We start from the raw sequence: 14384 nt of genomic DNA on the forward strand, positions 1-14384 counted from the left end.
GAATTCAAATTTCTTGTGTGCAGCATAAGCCAAAAAGATTTTATGGCTTCTAATCTAGCAACTGGAGCAAATGTTTCATCATAGTCAATACCCTCCTATTGAGAGTAACCTTTAGCAACCAGCCTTGCTTTGTTTCTTGTAATTATGCCATCACTGTCAGTTTTGTTTCTGAACACCCATTTTGTGCCAACAATAGATCTGTTCTTTGGTCTTGGCACTAGGGTCCAGGCTTTATTTCTTTCAAATTCATTTAACTCTTCCTGCATTGCTTGCACCCAATCAGCATCTTGAAGAGCTTCTTCCACTTTCTTTGGTTCAGTCTGAGATAGAAAGGAATGATAGAGACATTCATTTGTTGTTGTTGTTCTAGTTCTGACATCTGCTTCAGGATCTCCAATTATTAAGTCAGGTGTGTGTGATTTAGTCCACTTCCTTGCAGATGAAAGTTGATCTCTAGAACTGGATCCTCCCCCATGATCCATGTTGTCTCCATCAGCATTTTCTGATGCTCCCCCTGAAGTTATGCTCTCTGAGATTCCAGAATTTGAGTTGGATCCTTCAGGAATTGAAGAATCAGAGTTTCTAGAATTATCAGAATTTGGCTCATCAGAACTTGATGAATCAGAACTTGAAGAGCCAGTAACTGGTTCTGATGCTTCTTGAGAATCTTGAGGTGTGGTATGATCATCAGCTTGCTCCCCCTGAACAGGTGCATTTTCCTTTGGAGTAGTTACCATAGTTTCAATGACATCAAAATTTAACCTGTCAGAACTTATAGGATCATGATTTAGGTCATCAGAATTTACAAAATCAGAATTTATATCTTCATTTTCAAATCTCAGTTGATCATGATCATTGAAATCTTCAAGTCCAGTAATCTTTTTATCATCAAAAGATACATTGATAGATTCATGACGACCCTTGTTCTTAAATTATAGACTCTGAAGGCTTTTGTGGAGAGTGGATATCCAACAAAAATTCCTTCATCAGCTTTTAGATCAAATTTTGACAGCTGTTCAGGATGAGTCTTAAGAAAAAAACACTTGCATCCAAATACATGAAGTATTTTAGATTTGGCTTCTTTTTCTTCACCATCTCATATGGTGTTTTTCCATGCTTCTTTATGAGTGTAGCATTCTATGTAAAATAAGCAATCTGCACAGCTTCGGCCCAAAAATAGGTTGGTAGCTTTGCTTCATCAAGCATAGTTCGGGCAGCTTCAATAAGAGTCCTATTTTTTCTTTCTACAACTCCATTCTGTTGTGGAGTTCCAGTTGCAGAAAATTCCTGCTTTACTCCATGCTCTTTGCAGAACTCTGCCATGATTGAATTCTTGAACTCAGTGCCATTATCACTTTTATTATTTTAACAGAATCTTTGACTAACTTATCCAGTTGTCTGACATGATCAGTTAGAGTAGATGCAGTTTCATTATTCTTGTGCAAGAAATACACCCGTGTGTATCTTGTGAACTCATCCACTATAGCCATAGCATATTTCTTCTTTGCAATAGACTATAACCATAGCATATTTCTTCTTTGAATTCAATCTTGAATCTGACAAAGCTTATGTCATAAGACTAGATCAGGAGTTAAGAAAAGCAAAGATTAATGATCTCATAGCTGCAATCTTTCAAACTGGTGAAGATACTGCAGAGCTTAAAGGTGTTAAAAGGAGAATGATTGATGAACTAAGATATGCTGAGAAATGTTTGTTGAAGAACTATCTCAGAACAACTCCTGACATCAGAGAGATCAGAAAATGAAGAAGCCAAGTCGAAGATCTACAACTGCTTAAATTATGATATTTATACAGATTGAAGTTGTTATCAGAAGTTGAAATTGGTAAAAACTTTAAGGACTGTAAGTTGTAGTTATCTAGTCTATTTCTCATGCATTTGTACTTAATGTTTTTGACATCATCAAATATCTGTTAAACTTGTATATTTTGTTAATTTACAAGTTGGGGGAGATTGTTAGATATATTTGATAATGTCATGGCTAATATGTTTTATGTTTAGCTTTCAGATCTTACGTGAACAGGATAAATCAGTACTTAACTGTTGATCAGTACTTATACTGGAAGTCAGGACTTAAGGATATCAGTACTTATATTATCAGGAGATAATCATCAGAAGATAGATATCAGAACTTAAGTGCTGAAGGACAATCAGATAAGGACAGTAGCTGATTAAAGGAAAGAAGATCGAGATAAACATAAGAAGAGATATGCATGAAGAAGGAATTCCGTGAAGAATGGAATACTTGGAAGAAAAGATATCTGATTGATATATTTTAGGAAGCAGAATTATATTCCATATCAATTAGCGATTATCTTGTAACTGTGTAGTATATAAACACAGGCATAGGGTTTACACTATAAGTGTTATCATTATCGAAGTTATTATTCTATATAACCCTAGCAGCTCTCGTGATATTTGTTCATCACTGAGAGGTAACAGTTCCATACTGTAACAGAGTTTATTGTTTCAATAAAGTTTGTTTTCTGTTACTTAAGTTCTTAAAGTTCGATTTGAGTGTACTATACACTGTATTCACCCCCTCTACAGTGTGTGTGTGATCTAACAATTGGTATCAGAGCCTATCTGTTAACTTACATACAGTTAAAGATCCAAACACAATCATGTCGGACACAGAAACTCCAACTAAGCCACCACAACTGAGGAACCACCAAAGACACTAATTCAGAGTCGGTATGAGACCATCAGAGTCCCCATACTGAGACCATCTGAATATCCCATATGGAAGGTAAGGATGACCATGTTCCTGGAAGCAACAGATCCAGAATACCTGGATAGAATCAAGGAAGGTCCTCACAAACCAACCAAACTCGCTGTTGCAGTTGCAGGTGAAGCAGCAATGACCGTACCAAAGGAGAAGAGTGATTATACTGCTGAAGACATAGCATCAATTGCTAAGGATGCTAAGGTACGACACTTACTGCATAGTGCCATTGATAATGTAATATCAAACAGGGTAATCAACTGCAAGACTGCTAAGGAGATATGGGATGCTCTGGAAACAAGATGTCAGGGAACTGATACAATTAAGAAGAACAGGAAGACAATACTCACTCAAGAGTATGAACACTTTGACTCAAAGACTAATGAGTCATTGAATGATTTATATGATAGATTTGTCAAACTTTTGAATGATTTGTCATTGGTTGATAAAGAGTATGATCTTGAAGATTCAAACCTTAAGTTCCTGTTAGCTCTTTCTGAATGCTGGGATTTGAAGGCAACGACAATAAGAGACAACTACAATCTTGATGAAACAACTCTTGACGAAATCTATGGAATGCTCAAGACTCATGAGCTGGAGATGGAACAAAGAAGCAAGAGGAAAGGAGGAAAGTCAAGGACAGTCGCTCTTAAGGCTGAAGAAGAATTCCCCAAGGCAGCTTACTCAAAGAAAGACAAGGGTAAAGCTCTTTTCATAAAGTCTGATACTGAGTCATCAAGTTCTGAGAGTGATGATGACTCAGATTCTGAAAGCTTGCCTGAGACCGATGCTGATGAGGAGATGATGAAGCTGTGTGCTCTTATGGTGAAAGGAATCACCAAGATTGCATACAGGAAGTTCAGGAAGGGAAAGAAGTTTTCCAGAAAAAGCATAAGTTCTGATAAGAAGAATTTCAGAAGATCTAAAGGCAGAGGAGGAAAGTCTGACAGAGGAGATTACACCAATGTTAAATGCTATAATTATGGTGAGAAAGGCCACATATCTCCTGACTGCAAGAAGGTAAAGGGTGACAGAGGCAAGGCTCTTGTCACAAAGCAGAAAAGCTGGACAGACACTTCAGACTCTGAAAGTGAGGAGAACTATGCATTGATGGCAAATACTGATAAAGAAAGTGTTGAGAGCAGTTCTGAAGCTGCTGAAACAAAGGTACCTCAGACTACTTATGCTTTTCATACTGATGATATTAATGAGTTGAGAAGATATCTTAAAACCATGTTTGTTAGTTATAGAGATCAAACCTTAACATGTGAAAGATTAACTTCTGAAAATCTTGTTTTTAAGAAAAGAAATGATTTCTTAGAAAAAGAGTTAGTTATATTCCATCAAACTCAGAAGGATAGAGATGATGCTTTTTATGTTAGGGATGAAGTGCTAAAAATGAATGAATCTCTAAAAACTGAGTTAGAAAAGGAAAGAGAGATAATCAGGACTTGGACTAACTCTGGCAGAACAACTCAAAATTTGCTAAGTAGTGAAAATTGAAAAGAGGGCTTAGGTTATGGAGAGTATAAGAATGATAAAGGAACTGAAGAAATTAAGCCTGTTGTTAAGCAAAAGTCAAAGTTAAAACCTGTTAAGTTTGTAACTGTAAAGTCTGATAATGAGAAATCAGAAGTTAAAGAGGAATTAACTTCTGACAAACTAAAACAGGAAAAGACAGCTGAAGTAAACATAGGCTTAATGACAAAGAAGCAGCTTAAGCATAAGCTGAAAGATGTCAAGAATGCAAACAAGGTAAAATCACCTAGGAAAAATAGAAATGGAAAGGAAGGTGTGAATAAAAGCAATGATTATAAACCTGTTCCTGATGCTCCTAGGAAAACATGTCATAACTGTGGAAGTTCTAACCATCTGGCTTCTTTTTGCAGGAAAAATAAGAATATTAACTCCTTACCTTCAAAATCAGGAGTTAAGAGTCAGTCAGTTAGATACAAACCACAAAATCCTTGTTTTCATTGTGGTAGTTTATGGCATTCCATTTATACTTGTACGGAATATCATAGTTTGTACTATGATTATTATCAAATAAAACCTTCTTTGAAGAAAGTTTCCATTGTTCCTTCTAGTGTAAATTCTGATTCAAAGTCTGATAATGTAAATTTGATAAGAAAAATGTTAACATAAACTCTGATGCTAAATCCGCTGCAAATGTTAACAAACTTAATAAGGCCAAAGGATCCAAGCAAGTCTAGGGTCCTTAAAACTAATAATTAGTGGTCTTTGTGATTGCAGGGCAACAGGAAAAATATTCTAGTTCTGGACAGTGGATGTTCAGGTCATATGACTGGAAATAAGGCCCTGCTATCAGACTTTGTGGAGAAAGCTGGCCCAAGTGTTTCTTATGGAGATGGCAACATTGGAAAAACATTGGGATATGGCAATATCAATCTTGGGAATGTCATCATTAAAGAAGTAGCTCTGGTCTCAGGACTTAAACACAACCTACTGAGTATAAGTCAAATCTGTGACAGAGGTTATCATGTTGATTTCTTTGAAGAACACTGTGAAGTTGTGAGTAAATCTAAAGGTAAAGTTGTTCTGAAAGGATACAGACGTGGTAACATTTATGAAGCTAAGCTTTCAACAAGTACTGATGGCTCTGCAATCTGTCTGTTAAGTAGAGCATCAATTGAAGAAAGCTGGAATTGGCATAAGAAACTCTCTCATTTAAATTTCAACAATATAAATGAACTTGTCAAGAAAGATCTTGTGAGAGGATTGCCAAACACAGTATTTGCTCCTGATGGTCTTTGTGATTCATGTCAGAAATCCAAACAAAGAAAATCTTCATTCAAGGGCAAGACTGAATCATCAATTCTTGAGCCTTATCATCTTATACATGTTGATCTATTTGGTCCAGTAAATGTCATGTCTATTGCAAAGAAGAAGTATGCGTTGGTCATAGTGGATGAGTTCACCAGATACACATGGGTGTATTTCTTGCACACAAAAAGTGAAACTGCATCTATCTTAATTGATCATGTCAAACAGCCGGATAAAATGGTCACAGATTCTGTGAAAATTTTAAGGAGTGATAATGGCACTGAGTTCAAGAATTTGATAATAGAAGAGTTCTGCAAAATCCATGGAATAAAGCAGGAATTTTCTGCTCCTGGAACTCCACAGCAAAATGGAGTTGTTGAAAGGAAGAATAGAACTCTCGTTGAAGCTGCACGTACAATGCTTGAAGAAGCAAAGCTTCCAACCTATTTCTGGGCTGAAGCTGTGCAGACTGCTTGTTTTACTCAAAATGCAACACTCATTAACAAGCATGGAAAAACACCATATGAGATGGTGAAGAAAAAGAAGCCAAATCTGAAATATTTTCATGTATTTGGATGCAAGTGTTTTGTTCTCAAGACTCATCCTGAACAGCTATCAAAGTTTGATCTAAAAGCTGATGAAGGAATCTTTGTTGGATATCCATTTCCACAAAAGCCTTCAGAGTCTAAAATTTGAGAACAAAAGTGGTCATGGAATCTATCAATGTCTCTTTTGATGACAAGAAGATCACTGGCCTTAAAGATTTCGTTGACCATGATCAGCTGAGATTTGAAAATGAAGACTCATATTCTGATACTGAAAATCCTGACAGTCTAAGTCCTGATACTGCAAACTCTGATGGATTAAACTCTGATGTTATTGAAACTGTGGTGACTACTTTAAATGAAGATGCCCCTATGCAGGGGGAGCATACTCAAAATCCTACCACATCTCAAGAAACATTCGAACATGCATCTGGCTCTTCAAGTTCTGATTCGTCAAGTTCTGATAAGCCAAGTTCTGATAGTGCTGAAAATCTAAATACTGAAGAATCCAACTCAGAGAGCATAGTTTCAGGGGGAGCATCAGAAAATGAAAATGAAGATAGCATGGATCATGGGGGAGCATCCAGTTCTAGAGAAAACCTTCCATCTGCAAGGAAGTGGACAAAATCACATACACCTGATTTGATAATTGGAAATCCTGATGCAGGTGTCAGAACTAGAACTGGTACTTCAAATGAGTGTCTTTACAATTCTTTTCTCTCTCAGACTGAGCCAAAGAAAGTGGAAAAAGCTCTTCAAGATGCTGATTGGGTGTAAGCAATGCAGGAAGAGTTGAATGAATTTGAAAGAAACAAAGTCTGGACCCTAGTACCAAGACCAAAGAATAGATCTGTTGTTGGTACAAAGTGGGTATTCAGAAACAAAACTGACAGTGATGGCATAATTACAAGGAATAAGGCAAGGCTGATTGCAAAAGGATATTCTCAACAGGAGGGAATTGATTATGATGAAACATTTGTACCAGTTGCTAGGTTAGAAGCCATAAGGATATTTTTGGCTTATGCTGCTCACAAAAAGTTTACTGTCTTTCAAATGGATGTGAAAAGTGCTTTTCTCAATGGAGAATTGGAGGAAGAGGTATATGTTGAACAACCTCCAGGTTTTGTAGATACCAAACATCCAGATTATGTCTACAGACTTGACAAAGCACTTTATGGACTTAAGCAAGCTCCTAGAGCATGGTATGAGACTTTAGCTCAGTTTCTTCTGGAAAGTGGATTCAACAGAGGGACAATAGACAAAACACTGTTCTACCTCAACCATGGAAAGGACTTACTTCTGGTCCAGATTTATGTTGATATCATTTTTGGATCTACAAATGACAAACTTTGCAAGAAGTTTGCCAAACTTATGCAGTCAAGATATCAGATGAGTATGATGGGGGAACTTAGCTACTTTCTGGGCCTTCAAGTCAAGCAGAATGAAGAATGCACTTTTATTTGTCAAACCAAGTACACCAGAAACTTGCTAAAGAAATTTGGAATGCAAGATTGTTCAAGTGCATCCACTCCAATGGCCACTGCAACAAAACTGGATAAGGATACCGGTAAATCAGTAAATATTACTGACTACAGAGGTATGATTGGCTCTCTACTCTATCTAACTGCTAGTAGACCTGATATCATGTATGCTACATGTCTTTGTGCAAGATTTCAAGCAGATCCAAGAGAACCTCACTTAACAGCTGTAAAAAGAATCTTTAAGTATCTTAAAGGAACAACTGCTCTGGGATTATGGTATCCTAGAGAATCAGATTTTAAACTAATAGGTTACTCAGATGCAGATTTTGCAGGTTGCAAAATTGACAGGAAAAGCACAAGTGGAAGCTGCCAATTTCTTGGAGGCAGATTGGTTTCTTGGTACAGCAAGAAACAAAAGTCAATTTCCACATCAACTGCAGAAGCAGAGTATATTGCTGCAGGAAGCTGTTGTGCACAGATTCTTTGGATGAAGAATCAGTTACTGGATTATGGGTTAACATATTTCAAAATCCCTATTTACTGTGTATCTTGTGAACTCATCCACCTATAACCATAGCATATTTCTTCTTTGCAATAGACTATAACCATAGCATATTTCTTCTTTGAATTCAATCTTGAATCTGACAATGCTTATGTCATAAGACTAGATCAGGAGTTAAGAAAAGCAAAGATTAATGATCTCATAGCTGCAATCTTTCAAACTGGTGAAGATACTGCAGAGCTTAAAGGTGTTAAAAGGAGAATGATTGATGAACTAAGATATGCTGAGAAATGTTTGTTGAAGAACTATCTCAGAACAACTCCTAACATCAGAGAGATCAGAAAATGAAGAAGCCAAGTCGAAGATCTACAACTGCTTAAATTATGATATTTATACAGATTGAAGTTGTTATCAGAAGTTGAAATTGGTAAAAACTTTAAGGACTGTAAGTTGTAGTTATCTAGTCTATTTCTCATGCATTTGTACTTAATGTTTTTGACATCATCAAATATCTGTTAAACTTGTATATTTTGTTAATTTACAAGTTGGGGGAGATTGTTAGATATATTTGATAATGTCATGGCTAATATGTTTTATATTTAGCTTTCAGATCTTACGTGAACAGGATAAATCAGTACTTAACTGTTGATCAGTACTTATACTGGAAGTCAGGACTTAAGGATATCAGTACTTATATTATCAGGAGATAATCATCAGAAGATAGATATCAGAACTTAAGTGCTGAAGGACAATCAGATAAGGACAGTAGCTGATTAAAGGAAAGAAGATCGAGATAAACATAAGAAGAGACATGCATGAAGAAGGAATTCCGTGAAGAATGGAATACTTGGAAGAAAAGATATCTGATTGATATATTTTAGGAAGCAGATTTATATTCCATATCAATTAGCGATTATCTTGTAACTGTGTAGTATATAAACACAGGCATAGGGTTTACACTATAAGTGTTATCATTATCGAAGTTATTATTCTATATAACCCTAGCAGCTCTCGTGATATTTGTTCATCACTGAGAGGTAACAGTTCCATACTGTAACAGAGTTTATTATTTCAATAAAGTTTGTATCTGTTACTTAAGTTCTTAAAGTTCGATTTGAGTGTACTATACACTGTATTCACCCCCTCTACAGTGTGTGTGTGACCTAACATACAACTTCACAGTGTTCTTCAAAGAAATCCACATGATAACCTCTGTCACAGATTTGACTCACACTTAGCAGATTATGTTTAAGTCCTGAGACAAGAGCTACTGATTCAATTATGACATTCCCAAGATTGATAATGCCATATCCTAGAGTTTTTCCCATGTTTCCATCTTCATAAGAAACTCGTGGGTCAGCTTTCTCCATAAAGTCTGATAGCAGGGCTTTCTTTCCAGTCATATGTCTTGAACATCCACTATCCAGAACCAGGATATTTTTCCTGTTGCCCTGCAATCACAAAGACCGCTATTGATTAGTTTTAAAGACCCAGCCCTGCTTGGATCCTTTGGCCTTATTAATTTTGTTAGCATTTGCAGCGGATTTAGTTTCAGAGTTTATGCTAACATGCTTTTTATCAGACTTTATATCATACTTTGCATCAGAATTTACACTACAAGGAATTACACTAACTTTCTTTAAAGAAGGTTTTATTTCATAATAATCATAGTACAGACTATGATATTCCTTACAAGTATAAATAGAATGCCATAAACTACCACAATGAAAATAAGGATTTTGTGGTTTAAACCTAACAGAATGACTCTTAACTCCTGATTTAGGAGGTAAAGAGTTTATATCTTTATTTTTCCTGCAAAAAAAGCAAGATGGTTAGAGTTTCCACAATTATAGCATTTCTTTCTAGGAGCATTAGGAACAGGCATATAATTTTTACTTTCATTCACACCTTCCTTTCCATTTCTATTTTTCCTAGCTTTCTTTACCTTGTTGACATTCCTTATTTCTTTCAGCTTATGCTTAAGATGCTTCTTTGTCTTTAAGCCTATGTTTACTACAGTTGGTTTATCCTGTTTTAATTTGTCAGAAGTTGACTTTTCTTTGACTTCTATTTTAGAGTCTTTCATCTTTTCAGAATCAGACACAACAGTTTTTGTAACAAATTTAACAGGATTTACCTTTGGCTTAATTGGCAAAGTCCCTTTCTCACTTTTTCCATCTTTATAACCTAACCCCTCTTTCCAGTTTCCACTACTTAGAATATTCTGATTTGTTTTGCCTGAGTTAGTCCAAGTCCTAATGATTTCTCTTTCTTTTTCTAGTTCAGTTTTTAGATAACCATTCTGTTTAAGCAATTCATTCTTAACATACACACCTTTATCTCTTTCTGTTTGAACAGTGTTTTGGTGGACTAACTCTTCTTTAAGATAGCTATATCTGTTTTTATACTTGAGATTTTCAGATTTTAATCTTTCATTCTCTAAGTATGATCTTTATAGCTAATATAGATGTTTTTCAGAAATAATCTCAACTCAGTAATATCATCTGTATCAAAAGCAAGTGTTGATAGAGGTACCTCAAGTTTAGCGGCATTAGAACTGTTATCAGTATTTGCCATTAAGGCATAGTTCACCTATTCTTCAGATTCTGAAGTGTCTGCCCAGTTTTTCTTCTTTGTGATAAGTGCCTGGCCTTTATCACCTTTTCCTTTCTTGCAATCAGGAAATATGTGGCCTCTTTCACCATAATTGTACCATTTGACATTTGAGTTGTCTCCTCTGTCAGACTTTCCTCATTTGCCTTCAGACTTTCTGAACCCTTTCTTTTCAGAACTTCCACTTTTCCTGAAAAACTTCTTACCCTTTCTGAATTTCTTTTAGGCTATCTTTGTGATACCCTTCACCATAAGAGCACACAGTTGTATCATCTCTGCATCAACATCCACTTCAGATAAATTTTTAGGTTCTGAATTATCATCATCAGAATCTGATGACTCTGAATCATACTGTATGATGAGAGCCTTTCCCTTTGCCTTCCTAGAGACAATTAGCTTTTCTTCAGCCTTCAAAGCAACTGTCTTAGTCTTCCCTCCATGCCTCTTCATTCTTTGCTCCATCTCAAGTTCATGAGTCTTGAGCATCCCATAAATTTCATCAAGAGAGATATCAGCAAGTTCATAGTTGTCTCTTATTGTAGTAGCTTTCAAATCCCACTTTTCAGGAAGAGCTAGTAGGAATTTCAGATTTAAATCTTCTGGATCATATTCCTTATCCACTAGTGACAGATCATTCAACAGCTTTGTGAATCTGTCATATGTCTCAGTTAGTGACTCATCAGATTTTGAGTCAAAGTGCTCATACTCCTGTGTGAGTATTGTCTTCCTGTTCTTTTTGATGGCATTGGTTCCTTGACATCTCACTTCCAATGTATCCCGGATTTCTTTTGCAGTCTTTCATCTAATCACCCTGTTTGACATGATATTGTCAAGTGCACTATGGAGCAAGTGTCTTACTTTTGCATCCTTGGCTATTGAAGAGATGTCTTCAGAGGTGAATTCTCTATTTTATTTGGGAATCATCTTTTGTGGCTCATTCCCAACTGCAACAGAAAGCTTTGTGGGCTTGTGTGGACCATCATTAATTCTGTCTAAATATTCTGGATCTGTAGCTTCTGGAAACATGGCCATCTTCACACTCCATACAGGGTACTCAGACACCCTGAGCATAGGAACCCTGATGGTTTCATATCTACTGGTGTTATGAATGGGTTGAACCTTTGCAGGTTCTTGAGGGTCTTCTGTTTTTGATTGATTAGACATGATTATTATTTAGATCTTACTGTATGTGTGTTAACAAAAAGGCTCTGATACCACTTGTTAGGTCACACAACACTATAGAAGGGGGTTGAATATAGTGTTTATATAATCAAATCGATCACAAATATGTAATAATAATCAAATTTATTCAATATAATAAACTTTGTTACAAAGTAGGTTAAACTACTCTCTCAATGATGTATGAATATCACTAAGAGCTGCTAGGGTTACAATCAATAATCTTTCTCGTGAATGATAACACTTATAGTGTAAACCCTAATCTGTGTTTATATAGTACACACTTACAAGATATCTTCTAATTGATATGAAATATATCTCTTCCTAAAATATATCAATCAGATATTATCTTCTACAAGTCTTCTAGTCGTCCAACTCCTAAAGCATATCTTCCTTTGTTTTAGTCCAGATCCTCTCCTAGAAATCAGCCGCACTTTACTTCTGAAGCATATCCTTCCTTAAGTTCTGATATCACAAGTTCTGATAATTTAAGTTCTGATATCTTCTTGTCTTCAGTAAATCCTGATTTCCAGTAAGTCCTGATAAGTCCTGATATTAAGTTCTGAAACTAAACAAAACATATTAGACATGACATCACAAATATATCCAACACACAATGTTTTTTACGTATCGATGCTTAAGAAATTAATTCCGACTCCAGGCATGTAATTGAGTACGAGCCAATAGAACTTCAAGCAGTTTTGTCATATGTGGAGAGTCCGATAGAGATTCTAGAAGAAAGAGAGAAAGTGTTAAAAAATAAAGTGGTAAAGTTAGTAAGAGTATTGTGGAGAAACCCAAAGGTTGAAGAGTCAACCTGGGAGTTAGAGAGTGATATGAGAGAAAAGTGCCCTCATTTGTTTTCGTAGGAGATTCTGAGGACAGAATCCTTTTAAGGGTGGAAGGATGTAATATCTGGGATATATCGTGTAATTATTTTGGTTAATAAATAAATATTATGCATGTTCAGTATGTATTCTGTGAATTATTTGTTAAGTGGTATATGTGTTTGGGTGATTAAAAATAATATAAATTGAGTATTTTAATTTTTATATGTCCAAAATAGAATATAGATAATTGCCATATCTTTCTATTTTTTTATAATTTAATTTATGATTTTATAGAAAATTTATGGATTCAATAAATTCTTTTTTCGAGTATTTTTAAATCATTTTATATAATCGGGAACCAGCCGACTTCACCCGTTTTTACGTTTTTATAACCCGAAACTCTTCCGAGACTCCTTCCTAACCTAATTGCAATATTCCGAGCATTTTTCATATTTTGACTTTTTCGATCTGGCGTACGGTTTGTCCTGTGCGGATCGCGACGCAATATTTTCGATACAAAACTTGTTTCGGTAAATCAATAAAACTCGTATTTTCGATAAACGGGATCTTTTTATTAAACTATTTTAATTATCACCTCGTAATACGTGTAACCAGGTGCTGAGACCAAGACCACAGTACAAATTGTACAGATTTGCATAATTATCCCGAAACTGGTACCGTTTTGGATCTATTTTTATAAATAAATGTACTATTTTATATCCGGTATGATCCAACGGGGTACCAATATTTCATAAATATAAATAACCCTTACCGTATTTTATTTTATACAGAAAATCATTTGGAGTCAGTAATTATATAATTTTACAGAGAAAAACCCTAATTTTCTATAACCTTCTGAGAATCAAACTATAATTTCGAGGTGTTATTGCAATCTGCTCGGGAAGCTCTAGTAACCAAAATGAAGGATTTAAGGAGTACTATCAGATTCTTCAAGTTTCAGAACTGCAGAAATCAAGGTTTATGTTCTATATTTTTATTTATTTTCGAATTATTTTGATTAAAATTATGAATTTTTGTTCAGATGATTGTTTGGATGATTTGATGATTGCATGTTGTAGGGATTTTCTTCCTGATGATTTTGATATATTATATGACTAATTTGGAGTTCAATAACATGTTCAAAATTGGGTTTAATTTTGAAATTTCAAAATTAGGGTTTATACCCGTATGAATGTTTTGAATTGAAATTTGGGCCTTTTTGTTCTAGGGGTTATTAGATGTTTTTGTTGATTGTATCGTGTTCCTTGTTGAATTTGCAATCGATTCATGTATATTACAACAACTGACGATTCCTGGTTTGCTCGAATCAAAGTAAACAAAGTTCGCCGGAACCGGCGAACTTCTCGGCCAATTTATGGCCAACTCCGGGGTTATTAGAACGATTTGATTGTTGGGTTGTGTTCCTGGTGATTAGGAGAAGTGATCTGGAGTTTGTGGAGGTGTGAGGATCCCGGGAACTCCGTCTCCAGCGAGAAAGAGCGTTTTCCGGCGACGGGGTTGTAAAATTGCACTTTAGTCCTTGTACTTTTGAAAAAGATGAAATTTGGTCCCTGAACTTTTCAGAATTTGCAAAAATAGGATTGATGTTTATAAATTATTTCAAAATCATATTTTCTATTTATTTTAATTACATAAATTCGTTTTTAATTATTAAAAATTCTAAAAATTATTATTTTAATTCCAAA

This window comes from Apium graveolens, chromosome 3, assembly GCF_009905375.1.
Source record: "Apium graveolens cultivar Ventura chromosome 3, ASM990537v1, whole genome shotgun sequence".
Taxonomy (NCBI): domain Eukaryota; kingdom Viridiplantae; phylum Streptophyta; class Magnoliopsida; order Apiales; family Apiaceae; genus Apium; species Apium graveolens.